Source organism: Castor canadensis, chromosome 14 (assembly GCF_047511655.1).
Source record: "Castor canadensis chromosome 14, mCasCan1.hap1v2, whole genome shotgun sequence".
Lineage (NCBI taxonomy): Eukaryota > Metazoa > Chordata > Mammalia > Rodentia > Castoridae > Castor > Castor canadensis.
Window position 1 is genome coordinate 59295944 of NC_133399.1, and position 21425 is coordinate 59317368.

General features: G+C 44.3%; 1 long non-coding RNA gene across 1 annotated transcript in view; it reads left to right on the plus strand.

Annotated features, from left to right (window-relative positions):
- The first annotated feature begins 14421 nt into the window (after positions 1 to 14421).
- Positions 14422 to 21425, plus strand: part of LOC141416869 (uncharacterized) — a 28124-nt gene continuing 21120 nt past the window's right edge. The window contains exons 1-3 of the long non-coding RNA XR_012441440.1: positions 14422 to 14531; positions 18205 to 18592; positions 20423 to 20535. This is a non-coding gene — a long non-coding RNA (uncharacterized lncRNA). The remainder of the gene's footprint in view (positions 14532 to 18204; positions 18593 to 20422; positions 20536 to 21425) is intronic.

Genomic DNA, 21425 nt, shown 5'->3' on the forward strand with positions numbered 1-21425 from the left:
AAAAAAAAAATCAGAAAGATGGTTGAATTTAAGTGTCATGTTCTGTTGACTGGGGAGTATGGATGAATGACAAAAAAAATTTCCTAATTCTTGCTAATTATGTGTTTATAAAAATTCATTTTCTTTATCTTTATTTCAATGAATCACTAATCATATTCGTATAATTGATATTTTCAAACAACTTGTGTTTTATTGACAATGACAAAGCATACAAAACTTCTGAAGTCATTGTAGTTCTTGTTTTAATTTCAATTTGGAGATATTTTGCTAGCTGCGGCAGCAGCAACTGGAATTGTCACTGTGAGTCTTAAAGCAATACATACATTCATAAATGGACATGAATTTTATATATTCTGCTCAAATATTAATATGGGTCACATGATAAATTATTCTTTGTTCAGAAACAACTAGAGTATATCACTTTCATCACATAAATTACTGTCACTTATGTCTTGATGTTCACAGACTTTTAAAGCAGTACCAGCTTCACGTAGAAATGTGGAGCGGTAGTAACCAGGCTTTACCATTTACATTTCTGCACAGTAAGTATAATGACTGATGGGAGTCCCATAACATAACAGTGGAACTGAAGATTCCTATCTCCTAGTGACGTCATAGACCTTGTAGCACAATGGAGGCACACCTTATTTGTGTTTGTGGTGATGCTGGTGTACACAAGCCTACTGCACTGCTACTAGTGTAAAAGGATAACACAACTATATACACTGCACAATACTTAGCAATGATGACAAATGACTGTGTTGCTGGTTATGTACTTGCTAGCCACATTTCTACATTGTTATTCTAGTGTGTACTGCTTCCACCTATTTAAAAAAAAGTTTACTGTACTACAGTTTGCCATGTGACACCAGCAGCAGCCTCAGACACTTGGTGTTTATCAGCTGTCTTGATTGCATCATTTTCTCTGGTGCTTGACTTTATCTCATGTTTAAGTACAGTCTGATGTTCTCACAGTGATGAAATCATCTAAGGACACATTTCTCAGTATGTATCATTGGTTGATAGCCCTGTGATTATAATTTAAGTGGTTTAATAATGTAAAATAGATCTCAGCCTCTAAGTGAAGCTCTAATTAGCATGGTGCTTCCTGAACGAATAGCTCTTGAACCATGAGTTAGTTCATTGGGCAAGACTGTCTTATTCCTGTGATTGGGAGCCAATGGCTGCCCTGGTCAACTGCTTCCTCCCTGCTCCATCCTGAGCCCTCAGGCACTGAAGCTGTCACTGTGCCTCTCTGTGCTCCAGGGCCCTGTCAGCTTCTGACACAGGTAGTGGCACAGCCCTGTGGTTTGCGCACAACTTTCTAGTGCTTAAGGGACAAGACATAAAAGAAGCTTACTCGGGGTTTGGATGGGGTTAGTTATGAACATGAATGCTCAGGGTGATAGGCCAGTCAGTGTCAGCATTGGCTCTGAGAGAAACAAGACTCCATACTTTTTCACTGGACTCCACAAACTACATAGCTGATTCTGGGCATCTGTCATCTAATGGTTCCCCAACATTGTCGCAGTGGCCACAGACTCACTGGTGAGAGCTCTGCATGCTTCCTCTGGGCTTCTCAAACAGCATGTGTAAGTTTCTGCTGAGTTCTTTGTTGTTCCAGGATTTCCCATGAGGGCAGCCTGACCTCTAGCTTTATCAGGCTGGCTGGTTTCCAGGAGGAGCAAAAGTACCAAGAGTGGGGGAGTAGGAGGTGCTGGCTTGTTTTTCTAAAACAGAGAGCATTTCTCTGTAGAATATCAAGCAACCTGCAAGTAAGAAGAATTGGGAGATAGTTTTATTAGGGTTATTTGGGTTCTTTACTAAGCCGCAAGTTTTTGACAATGGGCTTCATATGGTCTTCCATTATATTCCCAGGGCCTGGCACATAGGAGCCATCGACAGTTATGTTTTTTCAATGAACACTTAAATAGTAGAGGTAGGAAGTGACTGTGTAAGTAGTGGAGTTAGAAAGCCTGGCTTTGCACTTTTAGAAGGTGAGACTCAGAAGAAACTTCGAGAAATTGGTGGTCTGGAGGGCCTTGTGCCACCAGGATTCAGACTTCTTGCATGTGAGGTCAAGTTACAGAGGTGTTCACGCATGGTGAGACTGGAGCAAACTGCAGTGGGACAACTGCAAGGATGGAAGGACCCCAAAAGTAAAGATTCTCACCTGCAGTTAGGCTAGAAGTTCTCCTGCTTCCTGACTTTGGAGTACCCCAAGGGTTTCTCCCGACCCCCCCCACACATGGAGTCTCATTGACTCTTAGCAACCATTCGAAGTTGGCTGGTTGTATCACTAAATCAACTTTATGGAGTAGGAAACTGAGGCAGATAATTAATTAGAGACTCTTTTAAGACCATACCACGAGTTAAGCTTTCATTTGGATAGTGTCTCAGATCTCTGGCCTCCTGGGGAGATGAATTCAACAGGAAGAACACGCTGAGGGCCACCTCTTTTTCTGGCCTACCTGAGGCATCTCTGTGGGTCTCCTTGGCTGTGCAGAACCTTCAAGAACATGTACCAGGCAGCAGAGTTAATGACTCAGCAAAGACCTGCGGTGGGCCACCCCTTGCTGCTTTCTCAATGACAATGGGCATCCTTCACCTCACATCCACCAAGCATTTGGCTTGGAACACAATGGAGCTTGCAGAGGCCTTGGAGATCCCTGAGGGTGGCAGGTGCTGGATATTAACATAACATCAACTTTTGTCAAGCAGAACATTCGCTCAGGCTGCTGATGCGCGGAACTCCCCAAAGTTTCAAAATATGCAAAGTTGGCTCACCGGCATCTTTACACCTGGCCAAACCTCTTAATGGCATCTCTCCCCCTCACTCTGCCCAGCAGGCTGCCATGCACAGCTTGAGCTTCCGCTCTCTCTTCTCTCCTTCCCTCGCCTCTTCTCCTGTCAATTCCTTCCTCCCAGGCTTTCACACACCGAGTCATTTTTCTGGAGTTGTCATGTACCGCTCCGCCTAACTGCTACATCTGAGTGTGGCTGAACTAATGATGCAGCAATTAAGAGTGATTAGGGTTATTGATAATAAAGAGACTTCATAAACTTGATTAAATGCATTCATTAATGAATGTGTTATGGGTGCTGCTGGGGGGCTAGGTAGAATGAAAGGTGGGAAAGATAGGCAAATGAAACTCACTCATTAACCATCCCTGTATGCCTCCAACGCTGACTAAGGGACTGAGATACTTGACAAAGTCCCCCAGGGCTTGGGCTTTGGGGAAATTACAGCACAATTGTTCTGCAGAGCATGCCATTCATTTCTGTAGTGAGTTGGTGGGAGTGGGGCAAAGGGTACAAAAAGGTGTAAGTTAGGAGCCCCAAGAATCACCCAAAATGTTTTAGAGGTTTTGATCCAGCCTTTCCCCAGGGGTAAGCAGTGTGAGTGTTATTAATTAACAACAGAGCCCTTTCCCTTCCTTCCCCTGCCAGCTCTGCCCAAGGGAATAAGGATGACTGTTGCATTCGCCAGCCGGGATCCTCTCAGCTTGCTGAGGATAATAGCGCAGGGGAAAATGCAGCCTTCTCTGTCTCTTTCTGCAAGGCTTTGGAGTGCCAGGGAGATCATGTCTAGAGTTCTTGTCCCCCAGGCCAAACCCAGAAACTAGGAGAACCTTACAGTTAATTTCCTCAAAGGCTTAGGCAAATCTCATCTACTCTGCCCTCAACCCAGGTATGGCAATTTAGAGAGAAAAACATTTCCAAGCTTACCGTCTAGCTTGCACATGCAGGTTACAGGTGGTGCAAAGAAACTTGAGTTTAAATAGATTGGGAGGGGGTTTTTAAAAAATAGGAGAGGCTTAGGATGTAGCTCAGTGGTAGAGAACATACTTAGCGTGTGGACTTAGAATGTGTGAGGCCCTGGGTTTGACCTCTAGCGCCATTAAAAAAAAAAAAGATCTGTTGTTAGAACCCTTAACACACTTCCCAGAATACACTTAGCTAAAGGTAGGACATTGTGTCAGACAATGCACTCCATCCAGGAGTAGGCTCCCTTGTGACCTCCTAGCCAAGTAAACAACCTTGGCTCTGATTACTGGTTCCTTCTAAGTAGTAATCCCGAGTTTCTTTTAAATCAGTCAATGAATTTGTAAACATAAATTGACAGTCTCGTTATTTGGCTTCAGATAACTGAATTAGTAGGATGGGGTGATTATGCTTGCCTTGTCAAGGAGAAGCGTCCTTCCCTACCCCACGTGCTCCTGTCTGGCGCTGTGTGGACTGATGCGTCCCTGGTGGGAGGCCCACCCACACTCATGTCTTCAGCAGAGCCACAGTGGAAATGAGATTTACACGCTTATCATATAACCGATGCTGAGCAGAAAGATTCAACAGGCCCCTTACCTTTGTGACCACCATCGATTTCACCCTCACACATGTGTCAGTTGTTGAGTTGGTCAGAGGGTCAATAGCATTTATTGGGGAAGACTGGTATAGGCTGCCGTATCTTGGGGTTAGGAGAATTCTAGATCTCAGAATTAGATGGCGATTAAATTTTATCACCAGATAAATCCCTTTAGCAGCATCCTGGTCACATTTTCCTCACTTATGACCTTTTAGGGAAGCCCATTTTATTTGGGGAAAACTCAGACTGTCAAGAAGCTCCTCTTTAGGCTGAGATTAAATCATCAGGACCTAGAAGTTATAGAAGTTATGGAAGTTATGTTGTGGGGTTGCTTTGTAGGGGAGACCAAGTGATAGTGAGGTCATTGTGGCACTTGAGCAACCACACTCTCTGGGTTGGATGTCCAAGTGACAAAGAACTCCTCTGAGATCCAGTGATCCTTGCTGACTTCTCAACATGCATCTGTTTACAACTACCAGGTGCCTTGGGGGATGATTGGCCCTTGCTTTAGGAGAGCTTAGGGTCTAGTTGAGATACAAGACACTTTGTCATGAAGGATATTGTAATATTTAGCAATAGCATATCATCTAGTCAATGAACTGCAGAGCATTTAAGGCTAGAGAGGGATTCAATATGCATCAGTAACTTCAATCCATACATATACTTTGACCAAGAAGTTCCATTTCTGTGAGTTTAACCTTAGAAAATAATTTTAGAAAAAGACTTATGTATAAGGTGCTGATTGCAGTATTATTTATAATAACAAAAATCAGAAATAGCTTTAATGTCAGTGATAGGGCAATAACTAGATAATTCATGGTTAAACCCATTCAGTGAAACATCATACAGTCATGGAAAACCAAGCTTTCAAATAATGTTTTAAGGCATTGGAATATATGTGGATCATTAGGTGAAAAGAAAGAAAATGCAAAGTTACGTATCTATCATTATGTGTCACTGGAAATTATCATTTTTACACTTATCTATACTCTCTGAAATTTATAATGAACATAAAACAGAATTATATTTCAATTTGTATATTTGTATTCAATTTGTATATTTTTGCTTATTGTTTTTGTGGTAGAAAGGGGTAAGCAAGATTAAAGCAGATGGGGAAAAGGTGACATTTGTAATCCAAGCAGGAAATTCAGACTAAAGGGAACCTGTTCGATATTCACAGCCCTTTAAGCCTGCAGGGAAGCTGGGCATTTTAGGCAGGGATCTTTCCAAAGATTCTGGGTAGAGGTATAAGGAGGTAGAAGGGACAAGCTTTTGCTGGCATTTTGAGTGTGGGCTTGGCAAGATGGTGGGCTGGAAGGAGGCTGTATTGTCCAGCTTCTGTCACTGTACATGGCACCTGAGAAAATCAATTTAGAGGAGGAAGATTTACTTTGACTCAGTTTCACAGGTTTCAGTCCATGGTCACTGCTTCCATTACTTCTAGCCTGTGATGAGGCAGAACATCATGGAAGGCCAGGAAACAGAGAGAGAGACAGGTAAGAGGGGCCAGGGATAAAATATAGGCTCCAAGGGCATGTCCTGAAGAACCTACTCCCTTCAACTATGTCCCACCTCCCATGTTTCCATCGCCTCCCAATATCCCATCAGGTTATGAACCCATCAGTGGAAACATTGGTGAGATCAGTGTCCTCCATGATCCAATCCTTTCCCAAAGTCCCACTTCTGAACATGCTGCCTTGAGGACCAAATTTTTACATATGAGGCTTTGGGTTAGATTGGATATGGTTTGGATTTTAGATCCAAATCATAACAGGTGCCTTTTTTGGATGTCCACATCAGGTGGGAAAGTGTACCATGCAAGTTTGCTTCCAATGCTTGGAACTCATATGCTATGGCTTGACTTCTAACTTACCTTGAAGTTAACTGTAATTTCAGGGAATTGAACCATTCTACCTGTGTGTGTCAGCACATCTTGTCCATAGTGCTACTGCCTTCCTGGTGTCACTATGATTCCATATTTCCTCCAAGGCGTAGGCCTGACCTCATTTATTCTAACACCAGTCTTCGGCCTGCTTTTTTTCCTCTGAACACCTGTGGTACTTGCCCTTGCCTGAACTCTCCATACTGCCTTTGATCATTGGCTGCTTTCATGTGGTACATCTGAAACATCTTATTTGGTGCACCTGAAGACTTGTGAGAACCGGAACTCTGTCTTATCCCTCTTTGTGCTTCCACATGGGCCTCTCAAAAAATGAAGTATCAAAACTGGAAGTTTGCTTCAAGGCGATCCTGCCCAAACCTGCATTTTATGGGTTGTGAAAGAGTGGGAGGGAGATTTGGTGACTTGTCCAAAGTCACCTCGTGATGAATGAGAAGTAATTCATTCATTCAACAGCTAATTAGGGAACCCATGTCTGTCTTCAAGAACAGTAAATACTTCAAGAACTTAGTAAATACTTGCTTGTTGATTGAGTGAATGATTTATTGACTATATCCCTGAAGTGGAAACTCAGGTTTAACTGTAATAAATGTTTTCAGCACCAATGATTACCTATCTGCAATCACCATGTCTTTATTCCTCATATCCATCCTTTCCCACAAAGTTAATGCCCTATTTTTATTGATGAGCAGATAAGAACTGAGGAGGCTCAACAATCTGAGTAAGACTGCACAGATAGAGGGTAGCAGAGCCAGAGTTCAAATCCAGTTGCTACTCATTCTGTGCTCTTGCCCCTCCCCCATGACAGACTGTCCAGCATGGGGGTCAGGTGTACTGGTGGAGTTTTCCATGGCAACTCTGGTTTCAGGGTCACCCATCCAGTAATGCTCTGGCCCAAATTATCTTCAATTTAATGCCCTGCTATGAGTTGCCTTTAAGATCATTTTCTTCTCATACAAGGAGACCTGACATTTTGCTTGGGTAGGAAATAGGTAAGGTCTGTTGTTTTGCACTTTTGCCAATTTGGTCTGCAGTCTCAAAAACAACAGAAGCCAGCCTGCAGTGGGAGAGAGAAAGAGAGAAAATTCTATCATGTCAGAATAATGAGATCTGTGATTTCAGCACTTACTGGGTCAAAGACACACACAATGTGTTATCTGTAATGCTTTCCTCCTGACATTTGGGGAAATTGCATTTATGCAGAGGACACGGCACGCTGGAACGTGGTACTCCGCTGATGTCACTCAGAGTTGACAGACTGTAGTCTCTTCTGCCAGAGCCTAGACCTTGATATTCCCTAGTGAGTCTGACCCACAGTCTTGTCAAAGAGATAGTGGGGTTCTGCCCACTGCTGCTCCAGTTGTATTGGGACAGTCCAGAATCCACACAGGGAAGTGTTTGGTTGTCTACGAACAGGGACAGTCACGTGTCACTTAAGACAGGCACATTCACAGACACGTATTCTTAGGTGGTCATGTTGGTGTGCAAACATCATAGAATATACTTACACAACCCGCAGCAGTGATGGTGGTGGCCCATCTTTGGCTGAAAGGTTATGTGGCACATGACTTGTATGGGTGGTGGTCTTTGAGTGTCCATGACTGCAGGATGGCATTCTCCTCCAGCCCAGCGCCTTCTGACCCCCTTTCCTTTCCAGGCTGTACAGCACCCCAGTGTTTAGGCAGCTCCGGACTTCTTTTGGAATACATGCAGGTTTCTGTTGGAGGCTCCTCCTTCTCCCTCCAATGCACACAGGCTCATGGGCAGACATGAACCCCAAAGGAGTGAGGCCTGCTGCCCTGAGGTTGATGCACAGGCTGGACTTTTTCACTCTCTTCTGTGCTCCTTCATCGCCCTCCTGTCTCACTACTCTCTTTACCTGCAGTGGCAGTGATGAGGTGATTGATTGGCCTGCCTCAGATGTCTTGTGTAGTTTTAAATTTAATCCTGCCACACAATAGGCAGACAGGGAGGGAGGCACACGTGTGTGTGCATGCACCGGAGGACAAAGCAGAGAGTAATTCTCTTGGTTGATGGTGGTGGTCAAATTCCTCTCCTGGACATAACACTTCAAAGGAGTTTTCTTTGGGCTTTCAGTCTGGGAACTGTTTTCTCATCAGGGTTGTATCAGAGAGAACTATTGGTGTATTAATGGCGTGGCAGCATTTCCCATGTTCACTGTTCCTCAGAGGCTGTTATTTTCTGTGGCAGTCATGTGAGGTGATTGAACTGATGAATAGCTTTCAAACGTTTTTAGAGCAGAAATCCCTTTCCAAATGAAACTCTCACCTGGAACCCCGATGTCAAAAACAGATTCCTGGCCGGCCTGACTCTTTGTTGTTTAGTCAGATTCCTGTCAATATTGGCAGTCACAAAAGTGTCTCCCAGGAACGCAGTAGGGTGTAGTACTCCTTTGACACCCCCTGGGTCATATGGTGACCCCTACCAACCTGAAGGGTCAGAGAGGGTATGATTTCCCAAGGTCACATGGCAAATGGGTAATTGAGTTGGATTGCAAGCTGGGTTTTCTATGTAAACATATTGGTACGTTTACATAGACTGTGTCAATGCCTCCCAGTGCCCTAAAATCAGTGGTAAAGGTCTATGACTGAATACAGAAGACACTAAATGTCACATTTTAAAGATTTAAAATTGGGCAGCAGCACCTTCTTCCAGAGCATCCTAAGCATTGTCGTCATTGATCCTCCTACTGCCATCAACGCCCTCCACACCACAGTCTCAGACTATCTAAAGAGAGATGACAGGCCAGGAGGGACACTCATGGGAATTATGTGCTTGGTGGGGGCGGTGCAGGGTTCAAGGTAAAGGAGAGGGGGAAAAGGAGTGTCCATCTTTCCCCATACCAAACCAGTAGGAGAGGGCCAGGTGTAAAAATGTAAGATGAGCATTTTATTTCCTGGTTGGATGTTTTACCAAGGGAATTTGCAGAGCTGCCTCCACCTAAGGGAAAGAGAATTAGAGATGGAATGTGGAGCAGGAGTGGCCATGACAGCCTGTCCCCCACTCCTGGCTTTGTTAGTTCTTTATTGGGTGACCAATACTGGGGTTGAACTCAGGAGCTTGTGCTTGCTAGGCACTCTACTGCTTTCAGATAGGGTTTTACATTTTTTCCTGGGTACAGCCTAGGATCATGATCCTCCTACATACACTTCCTGTATAGCTGGGATTATAGGTATGAACCAACATATCCAGCTGGTTTGAGATGAGGGTCTCAATAACTTTTTGCCTGGACTGACCTTGAATCTTAATTCTCCCAATCTCCACTTCCCAAGAAGCCAGATTATAGGTATGAGACATCATGCCCTGCCTCTTGCAATTAAGCAGATACAGTAGAGAGACCAGGCACTGGCCATCTTGCATGCATTCTTTCCCCCACTCCCCAGAAAGCTATTCCTGAAGAAAGGGCCCTTAGAGCAATAGCTTTCAAGGTAACTGGAGGTGGCAGGGGTTGTGGGGGCTGGAGTGGAGGAGGGAGAACTGGAGGCAGCTTTGCCTACCAGAAAACTTCCTGGTGGGGAGAACCTGCAGGATCCTCTAAACCTCTCAACTCGTGTTACAGAAAGAACATTAAGTACTGATCAGATGTGACTAGGGAGGCTATAAAACCCAATATGGGTAGAATTGTAATCTCACACACAGTTAGGAAAAAGGATGGTTCCTTTTCCACCGTGATATGTGCGCAGACCATTCCCTCACCAACCCCTAAAGACCCAAGTTGGGCAGATGGTGGGAGGGGGACAGCTTTATAGCATTTGGGGGGCATGAAATGGAAGCTAGAAAGTACATTAGATTTATTCTTCACCTTTTTATTATGCAAATTTGTGTTAGTCAGTTTTCCATCATTGTGACAAAATACCTAAGATAAACAACTTAATGGAAGACAGGTTTATTTTGACTCATAGTTTCATGGTCGCTGACCCACTTGCTTTTGGACCTGTGGTGAAGCAGAGCATCATGGTGGTAGCACACAGCAGTAGAAACCTGTTTACTTCCTGGCAACAAGGAAGCAAAGAGAGAAGAAAAGATCAGGGTCCCAATATCCCCTTCCTTCCATTAGGCCCATCTCCTAAAGGTTTTACCACCTTCTAATAGTGCCATCAGCTGGAGTCTTTGGGAGACACTTGAGATAAAAACCATACAAAAATTTAAATTGTTGAACAATTTAAACAATGAATACCTGTTTAATCACCTTCTAGTTTGACTAATCATTAATACTTCGTTACCCTTCCTCCCTCCCCTTTTATTCTTTTTCTCTCCCTTCCTTCCTTCCTTCCTTTATTCCTTCCAACTTTCATAACTCACAGTAAGTTGTAACATTGCGACACTTCATTCCTGAACAATTTAGTATATCCTCTTAAAATTAAAGAGATTCTTTGTATCATAAAGTGATGATTACATCTAAAAAGTAATTCCCTAGTGTTATCTAATCCACTGCATCCAACTATTTTAATGGGTGAATATGACTAGAAAGTTGTAATGTCTGTCTGGGATGTCCATAAGTAATAGGAGAAGGGGATTAAGGCTATCACAGTTGAGGCCCTGATGGGAGGCAATAAAACTGTTTCGTGCTTGTATCCCAGTGAGCTGAGACTCCCTGAGTAATAACTATATACATCAAGTCACAGGTTGCATGCAAGTCTTGCTTCCTTTGGATTCAATGCTACTCCTCACACATCAGGGGAAGCCCCTGCTTCTGCTACTGTGTGATTCCAGCTTTGCCCTCTGTGATGATGTGGTGGCAAAGGGAAACCAGAGGGCTAGAAAAGGATTCCTTCCATTTCTTCCTCCCCAAAGGGTTGCATCTTACACAGCCAGATTCTCTATGACAGAACAGGGAAGATGGTCAGAGGCTAAAAACCAGGAATTAGACACATCTATGAGCACTCTGGGTAGCTTAGCTTTGACTGTGGGAGGGAGTCCAGCTGTACAGGTTGAATGAGCCACAAGAGTGGTTTAGCAACGAGCTGTTCCTCCTGTAGGTGTGAGCGCATATGCAGTCACCAGCACTGGGTCCAACTGTGAGTGACAGAGTCCTGAGGCCAGCAGAAAGTGTTGGGGAAGAAGCTAAGCCAAAAAGTCTTTGAAAAAATCCACCTGGGCTCTGGGATGTGACATTAGTTCCTGGTGCAAATGGCTTCTTTGTTTGAAGGAACCGGAATTGTAGGTTGATTGCTTGGAAAGGGACTCAGGTGAAAGAGCTAGACAGGAAAGAATAGATGACAGAATTTGGTGGCAGGAATAACAAAGTTTAGGGATCAAGATGGTGATCCAAATTAGAGCACACCCAGAATTCTGAAATGCTGAGTGCTAAGTCCCAGAGCACTGGGCCAGATTTCCTCAAGCCCCTGGATGTGAGTAGACCCCAGCCAGAAGAATATAAGGTGAAGAGTCATGTTTGGGCTCAGGAGATCCCAAATGGAGATGAAAGAAGATGTAAGATACTGAAGTTCAGGCTGAGCTGGTAAGAGGTCAGGATACTGTTCTGTTGGTGAATTGATGATAAATATGTGAGTCTTTAACTTTGTCTTCAGAAGCTTTATAAATGCCCAAAAGTATTTTAGCTTGCCTCCCTGTGAAAGAGACAAGAAGAAATTCTGACAGCGGCACCTCATACTGAAGTTCCATGGAACTTGCCATCTATTGCTTAGAAGAAAATTCATACCTCAGACATACAGCATGTAACTAAGAAGCAAACATATTGTGCATATCTAGATAGATGGTTTAGAGACTTCTGGATTCCAAACTAGTTTCCAGAGATGACCCCCAAGGAACCACATCTTTCAGTATTCTCATCCTTGTATAATCAGAGCTGGCCTCGTGGCTCAGTTTAACCAGTAGAATGTGGCAAAAGTGACCCTGTATATTTTGGTGGGTTCTAGTTGGTGCTGTTGTGAGGCCTCAGACATCAAGTAGGAAGTCCGGTTACTTTGTGGAAGAAGCCACATGGACAGAGGAGAAGAAGGACTTGAGTCTACCTGATGGAGAGAGAGAAAGGCCCAGCTGTCTACCTGCTTTGCTGAGTCCTGGCCTCCTGCCTTCCATACCAAAGTACCACACATGTGAGAGCCAACAGGGACCTTGCAACTCCGGCTGACATCACATTGAGAAGAACAGCCACACGGCAAGTCCTGTCAATCCATAGACTCTTAAGTGGTAATTAAGCCACAACGTTTTGGGGTGGTATGCTATGCAGCAATAAATGTTATTTCAGAGCTCAGAAAGCAACAGCTGCATTACATGTAAAGGTAGGCTTTCCAAAATCTACAATGTGCTGGTAAACCCTAGTGAATTACATCTTTCTGCTCCTCCTTCTCTTTAACCACAGGTGGACCCTCCAGGACACAGGAATAAATGTCCTTTAGTCAGTGCCCGATCACAAGCACCACACACAGGACTGGACAGGAGATAGCATTATGATCCATGGGGTGCAGAAGAATGATATTTGATGGTGGCAGTGATGACAGGTCGTATTGTCTATCTATAGACGTTTCATCTCACCCAGAGCTTCCCTGTAGAATGGTGGAGGCCCCTTTATCTGCACAGCTAAGAGACCAATAGGGAGGCAGCAACTGAGGGCTGAGCCCACCCCAGGCTGAAATCAGCTCCCAGGGGCTCCTTTGATGATGATGAAATTGACTCATGGTGATGTAAAGTGGGCCGCCCTGTCCAGCAGCTGATCTTTTTCGGGCAATTATTTGGAAGTAATGAAAGTGAATGCATGACATTTAAAAAGAAACTCCTCTGTCAGCAGGAAAACTGCTACATTCTCCTGCACCTCTGAGAATACGCTTAGCTTGAAATAATGTTCATTTTAGCCAAGTTGTAAATTACAAGTGTGCTGGGGTCCGAGGGGATTTATTACCATTTGGAAGGAGGTTATTGGGCCTTGTGCATGGTTGCCACATATGGGGCCTGTTACAAAGTGGCCATGTCGTGAAGTTTGCAGCAAGGGAAAAAGTATCGTTCTTGCTTTCCTTTTTGTTCTTTTTCTTTTTCATTTTTACAGCTCTTCTCTGGAGGCTTCTTATTGCTAATACTCCACAGAAACACCAACAATAAAGAGCACAGTGTTGCAATCTGTTTTTGTAATCATTGCTTGGATTTATCTGGCATCATTAATGACAAATGACAATGGGACTGTTGATGAGTGGTTTGGCCTACTACCTGTCTCCCTGGGCTGGAGGAGGGCAGGGAAGCTGGGTCTTACTCATGGCTTGGCGGGGCCCCTGGAATGTGCATGAGTGGAGCCTACGATTGGACTGACTTCTCACTGCCATGCCCTGCCTACTGTGCAGCTGAAGGGCCAATTCAGGGAGATGGCTGTGCCTAGGAGGAGGCAAAGTGCCTGTACTAGTCAGCTTTTGGTTACCACACGAACTACCTGAGGCAATTAACTTACAGTGAGAAAAGGTTTATTTAGCTCAGTTTGTAGGTTCAAATTCAAGATCAACGATTCTATTGTTTTGGTCTCTGATGAAGGCAAAGGATTGCAATGGCAGAAGCACATACCAGAGGAAGCAGAATGATTGGTTACATCATGAACTTTGAGGGGTATGGGGGCTGGGAGAGATTGAAACTGGTCAGGGTTCCACCATCCCCTTTGAGGATACACTCCAATGACATAAGGACCTCCCACTAGGCCCCACTTTGTAAAAGTCCAAAGCACCTTCCAGTAGAGCCATCCTGGGAACAAAGACTTTCCTATGTGGACCTTTGGGGATGCCATCCATATTCAAACCACAACAGGAGCTGGCAGTTTGGTGGCATGCACTTTCTTTCTGTCACTCTGGTGTTCATTTTTTTTTAAGCCATTTTTTATTAGCGTACATTAATAGTGCAAGGAAGTTTCATTGTGATAATTCCATAGACGTATACAGAGTACTTTGAGTAAAATCGCCTCCCTCTATTACATTTCATTAACCTCCCTCCTCTTCAGTTTTGAAAAAGTAGTGGTCCTCTATAAGAAGAGTAAGTCCCTGGGACATAAGTTTAAAATGACTCTCTTGTTGTGATGATGGAGCTGGGGCGTTCCAGCCTTGGAATCTGAGTCCCGAGCTTGAGTCTGGTTCTGCTATGAACTGTTTATGTGACCTTGGAGAAATTTATCGACCTTTGTTTTCCCCATCTTTACAGTAGAAATTCGGAAAAACCCAAACTACCTCCCAGCATCACAGCACTGCTTTCAAAGACTCCCTTGGCAAACACTTGCCAGGCGTGGTGTGAAGGGAAAAGCACTTGGTGGCCAAGGTGGGTAGGACACAGGATTATAAGTGACTTATAAATTAGTGGGCATGTATGTCATTGTTTTAATTTGATTATATGTTATATCAGTTTTCTATTGCTGATTAAGAAATTACTAGGACTTCATGGTTTAAAACAACTCCGTTTATTATCTTAGGTTCTGTGAAACAGGAGTCCAGGCCTTAGTTGTCTGTGTCCTTTTCTCAAGGTCTCCCCAGGCTAAATCAAGCTGTCAACAGGATTATAATCTCAGCTGAGGCTCCGAGTCCTCTCTCAAGCTTGTTCAGATGTTGATAGCCTCCATTTCCTGGTGGTTGTGGGATTGATGTCCTTATTTTGCTGGCTGGGCACCCTGAGGCCATCTTCAGGTTCTAGGCTCATGGACTCCACCATGGGTCTACCCAAGACACGTTCCCTTTTTTTAAAAAAATTTTATTCATATGTGCGACACTTTCCCTTTTGATTGCAGTAGTCCCCCTTTATCTGCTGTTCTGCTTTCCTCAGTGTCAGATATCCATGGTCAACTGCAGCCCAAAATTATTGCATAGAAAATTCCAGAAATAAAGTATAAACTTTAAATTATGTACTATGCTAAGTGGCATGATAAAATCTCACACCATCCTGCCTAGGATATGAATCATCCCTTGATCTATATATCCACTTTCTATATAATCACTTAGTAGCTATCTTGGTTGTTTAATCAGTGTCCTGGTGTCACAGGACAGTGCTTGCATATGTGAGAGCTTAGTACTATATACGATTTCAAGCATCTGCTGGGGAACTTGGAATGAATTATCCAAGGATAGCATGAGGGGTGGGCTATCTTATGTAAATATCAACTGATTGGTTGGAAAGGGACACCATCATATTCCTCATTCCTGGGATTCAACAAACCCCATGGGATTCAACAGGCTGTGCACATGAGGACTGGGTTATTTTATGATCCTTTTTACCACTCTATTTCAAGATGGCACAAGTATTGTGATTGTGTGCAGGGCCTCTATCTTTCTTTTGGAGGCAGTGGGACCACGTGGGGGTAATGGAGGGGGATAGCTGAGGGCTTTGCCACATGTCAGTCCTGGTTTCTTTCCTTCTGTCCCTCCTCAGCAGACAGGGTAGCCCACTCACTCCTTAGATTACCAACAGTCCCAAGGCAGCCCTTCCTTCCCCAGGCCTGGGTTCACCCTTTCCTTTGTTAGAGTCATCAGGGAATGTCAGAGCTGAGGGGCTGTTGAACATCATCCAGTCCTGCAGGTCCTAAGAGACAGGGTGTAACAATTACCTAGGAACTTGTTTAGAACACAAACTCCCAGGAGCTACTGATTCTATATGTCTGGGTAGGGCCTAACAAATGCATCAGATGAATTCAACAAACAGCTAGGTAAAACAAAATGAACAAAATCCTTAGAATCTGAGGTGGCAGAGAAGAGCTGACTTGCAGAATACATCTTCAGAGCTAGGTTTAGTCACTCTTCAGTACTCCTGCACTGTGTTCCCTATTTCTCTCGTGGATAAGTATGGGCTTTGCCATCAGGCTGTACAACCACACAGGCTGTAGCCTCAAGGCCTGATGAAGTGCCATCCCTAAAGGCCTGGGAGGCCCTGTTCCTTTCTCCTCTACCTTGTCATTGAGAATCTCCCAGATCTCATAGCCATGCCTCCCCAGCCACACCCTAAGCATTGTGCAGGCCCAAATTGAGTTGTACATGTGAATTATTTAGTGGCACCAGTGGAATATTGTTGTATCAGTAACACACAGACTATCACTTTGTGGCCTTGGGGCGGCCTCCACTACACACTCCATCACTATTTTCTCTCATGAATAATGGAGGAGCCGAATTACTCCGTGTGTGGAGGATTCATACCCTGAGAAAACAAGGTTGCTCTGAAATTAATTTTCTGTACTAAAAGAGTGACAGAAAATCAATTAATCGCATAATATTCTATAAGGAGACAGAGTAAAGGAAACAGAGGATATGGCTTGGGCCATACGTCAGTGAAGGGGGGGTGGCTGAGAGCTTTGATGGGGGCTCACCTCAAGTGGGTGGCACTAGGAGTTCCTATGTCCCGTCAAAGGTGGTAGGGGGAATACTGAAGTGAGGACCCCCAGGCCTGTCATCATGCAGAGGGCTTTCTTCGAGTGTCTTTAGCATCACCCTCTGCCTTCCTGACCCTTGCTCTTTTCCCGATCCTCAGGTCATCCCCTCAATCCTCCTTCAAAGCCACCTCAAGGATGAATCTCTATTCTCCAAAGCAGACGATGGACACCTGTTCCTAGAGCCCATCCACCCTCTGCACCAACCCCTCCCCCCGCCCCCTATAACTCCCCGTTCCCCGACCAGAGCAGCACCATCACAGATGAGCATTTCCCCCTTCCCTGCGGAGCTCCTTCCCCTCAGGCTTGCTTTACATTTACCAACGTTCAATCACAGTATCAGATAGCTCTGATGCTTATTATATGAAGTTTAAATGCCTGAGGACCTGAGGAATCATCTATTCTGAGCTCTGAAGAAAAGAATGAGTCTTTCCTGGTGGACTCTCAGAAGGTGTGGCTTCAGGACTCTGAAGCAGTTACACTGTGGGTAGCAGTCACTGTGCCTCTCTGTAACATGCGTGCGGTTTTGTGTTTCTTTTGAGCACATAGATAAGGAAGGAGGTTGGGGCACACTTTGTTTGTACAATGCAGTTAACAAAGAAGACAAAGACCTTCAGGACTGTTTCCTCCAGGGACAGGTTAGTGGCTGTGGAGTGCCCCACGCTATTATTTAAAGCAGGTGTTCAGTAGTACGCTAACAGGCAGGGACTGGGAAGTAGAGGCAAGAAAGCCATCAAGTCCCATTGACCATGTGATGACTGCTCTTTCTCCCTACCTGATTTCATCATCCTCATAGGGCCACCTGACTCCAAGGGCATAGCAAGGGATAACCACATCAGGTCTCCTGGGGTGACAGAAAGGGAGCCAACAGCCACATAAGCTTCCAGGATTTTTAGACCTTCAGCAAAACCTGTTATTTGTCCCCCCTGAACTCCTCCCCTGTTGAGTTTGACATTATGCTGAACTGATAGGTTGAAGATGATGAAGGTTTGGAAAAAAGACCTGCTGGCTTGTGCTTTTTGCTGCTGTTACACTACATCCCTCTCCTCCACTAAAAAAACAAACAAACAAATGGCCTGCATATCAGCTGCCTGAATCTCCCCCACTACTGACATAAAGGAAGATGTGTTGATTCCTGGAATTCTGATGTGTGGTCCTACCTTGCCAGTTGGGGCAGCTGGCAGGCACAGGACACACCCTGGCTTAGTCCAGTGATGCTGAGGGTCCTGCTCTACAGGGCAGGATAATAGCTGAAGTCTTGTGATGGAAGATGGTGACCTCCCCAAGCAATGCAATCACAGCCAGGCTCACACTAGATCTGCCTGAAGAGGGAGACATAGTGGGTGGAGGAGCAGCTGGGCACCTCTTACTCTGGGGCAGGAGCGCCTGCTTTGACTGCAGATTGCTTAGAAGTCAATTTTTCCAAAAAGCCATTTTAATTGCACCATGGGAGTTCCACTTAAAGAGTCTGGAGGGGGGTTTAGTCTTCGGTGAGGGAAAAAATACTTTTAGTGATGTGGATTTTAGCTCCTCCTAATTCTTGCTTAAGTTTTGTGACTCTGGTTTTTTAAATGTGTTTTTCAGTGAGAGCAGAGCGACAGCCTGCAGGGTCTCTGACTGTGATTTTTGTCTTCGGACATTCCAAAGAGGGCACATCCTCTGACTGGAGGAATTTGCTGCCTCTCCACCTCTGGGACTGAGAACGAGCTGGTTTGTTCTGTCTGCCTTGGAACAAACTCCAGCCAGGGTTCAGCTTCTGTTGGTGGGCCCTGGTACCCATGAATTCCTTTCTGCCAAAGAAGGCCTTGCCTAGGAGACTGGAGGTTTTGGTTGAAGAACTCAAATCCTGGTTCCTGTTCTGGGCATCATTTTGGATGGAGGTACCACCCTGTTGCCCCTCCCACCCAGAGGAGGGTGTGAAGGGTCTCAGCCAGAGGGAACCAGCCAGCCACTTACTGTAGAAATAAAGGGGGTGAGTTGGCCCATAGGGTGAAGACTCAGGTGGGGGGCGCATGGCTTGTGCTGGGCCTGCTAGCTGCCCCCAAGGCCTACTCTCCCAGGAATACTGCCAGATGTGGGGCCCAGCTGGGGGCCCATGTTCTCCACCCACTCATATTTATGGACTTACAAACCTATTCTATTTAGTAGCTCTTTGGGGAGGGGCTCTAGTCATGGGCTCCTTCCCTTCTGGGTCTGCTTCAGAGCGTCTTGCTGAAACTCCAAGTGTTTTTTCAGGTAGGCCATAAGTCCTGCAGGGGGTAGAGTTAGCCAGGGGAGGCTAGTGTAGAACAGGCCCCAGCAGGAATCCGAAAAAGAAACCTGGCGTTATTGGTGTATTTACTCCTCATCCACCAGCAGCATCTCCTGTCCTGTGGGTCTGACTTCCTCACACACTCTCCAAATAGGGGAAGAGACTGCTACTCATTTTTCACAGATGAAAAAATGTAGACTTAACTGGTCCAATGACCAGCTGGAGAGAAGCCAGGCTTCTTGATTCCAGATTGCTACTTCCTATTTCCCCATGCAGTACATGTGGTAGAGACAGGCAGCCTACTTTTTTTTTTTCATTTTTCTTTTATTATTCATATGTGCATACAAGGCTTGGTTCATTTCTCCCCCCTGCCCCCACCCCCTCCCTTACCACCCACTCCGCCCCCTCCCTCTCCCCCCCCTCAATACCCAGCAGAAACTATTTTGCCCTTATTTCTAATTTTGTTGTAGAGAGAGTATAAGCAATAATAGGAAGGAACAAGGGTTTTTGCTGGTTGAGATAAGGATAGCTATACAGGGCATTGACTCACATTGATTTCCTGTGCGTGGGTGTTACCTTCTAGGTTAATTCTTTTTGATCTAACCTTTTCTCTAGTACCTGTTCCCCTTTTCCTATTGGCCTCAGTTGCTTTAAGGTATCTACTTTAGTTTCTCTGCGTTAAGGGCAACAAATGCTAGCTAATTTTTTAGGTGTCTTACCTATCCTCACCCCTCCCTTGTGTGCTCTCGCTTTTATCATGTGCTCAAAGTCCAATCCCCTTGTTGTGTTTGCCCTTGATCTAATGTCCACATATGAGGGAGAACATACGATTTTTGGTTTTTTGAGCCAGGCTAACCTCACTCAGAATTATGTTCTCCAATTCCATCCATTTACCAGCGAATGATAACATTTCGTTCTTCTTCATGGCTGCATAAAATTCCATTGTGTTCAGATACCACATTTTCTTAATCCATTCGTCAGTGCTGGGACATCTTGGCTGTTTCCATAACTTGGCTATTGTGAATAGTCAGGCAGCCTACTTGTAGATTAGTTTTTATTCATGCTCAAAATAAAGAGCTTCCCCATGGCACTTGGATGACTACAGAGAGACAGCTACACAGGACAGCATTTGTACTAATTTGGTTCAATAGATGTGGACAGAACCTATGTTATGGGCCAGCCACAGGGCTAAGAATTAGATGTTCCAATGAACAAGTTGGAAAATAAGAACCCAAGATTCTTTCAGCTTCCATCTCCTTGTTTCTGTTGGTCATAGGAACTAAGGAAGGAAATGAGCACTTCCCCAGCCCCATCTATGTTCTACAACCAATGCCTTAGTGCTTCACAACTATCATGTCCTAAGCATCACAATACACATCTGAGACAAGTAAAATAATATCCATTTCACAGTTGAGCATACTGAAGTTTAGAGGAGTCAGACAGCTTGCCTGTGTTCAGACAATGGTGGGAATCACCATAGGCCAGCATGACCCTGGTTCTGGCTCTGTAGTGTGGACAATCTTAATTGAATCGATGCTGTTGGTTTTACAGTGGTGCTGACTGGTACTTAGACCTCTTTTCTCTGCAACATGGAGAGACTGATTCAGAAGGGAAGAGGAGATCAGGCCCTGTCACCAACCTTGTCTGGTGAGAAAGTCTCTCTGGTAAGTTGGTTTGACACTAAAATCTAAGTTCTGCTGGTTTTCAGCTCATGCTATATTGTGCTGTTAAAGACCATTTAAAAACACTTAAACGAAAATATGTCTTAAAGTCAGGTTGGATGGAGGCACAGCTATACATGGTGGAAAGAACAATGTACTTAACATCTCAAGACCAAGGTTTGAGTCTTGATTTGCATTGTACACTAACCAATTCTGTAAATGTAGCCAAGTTAACTATTCTCTCTGAGTCTCAATTTGCTTATGTATAGGCATAATTATATTTTCCTACCATATTTAGCATAAATATATATCAAGTGATATAATGTATGTGCACTTGAATCACAATTTGTGAAGTATTACATCAGTATGATGGCTAATATACATATATATATGTATACAAGTATATATACATATATATGTATACTTTTCTTTGTTTTGTTTGTCATCTTGGTTATTTTCTTAGAAAAACAGATAAAAATGCACTTCTTTAGAATTCTCACCCCTCCCAAATACTGCCTGTGCTTCTAGATAAAAGCTTACCTTACCTGAAAGAAAATTTCTTGCAAACATTAAAAGATGTCTTAGATAACAGTGGCTGTCTAAAAACTGTATAAACTGAGTAACTTTTTAAATAGCTACAAGATGACCAGGAAGTATATGGAACTTGAAAGCAATTAAAGCTTGAAGGAATTCTTACTGTTGAGTGCTGGAAGCTTATTGAGCTAAGGCCATTGCTGGGTTATGCTGCCTTGAAGTTGCCTTCTGCTATTTCAGGATGCATAATCCATGCTTGTGGAGGTGGAGATGCAGCCTTCCTTCATGTGGACAAATAGATCTATGTTTGGTGCTCTTCTGCTTCAGTCCACCCCACTTCTTTTTCCTTGCAGCATACT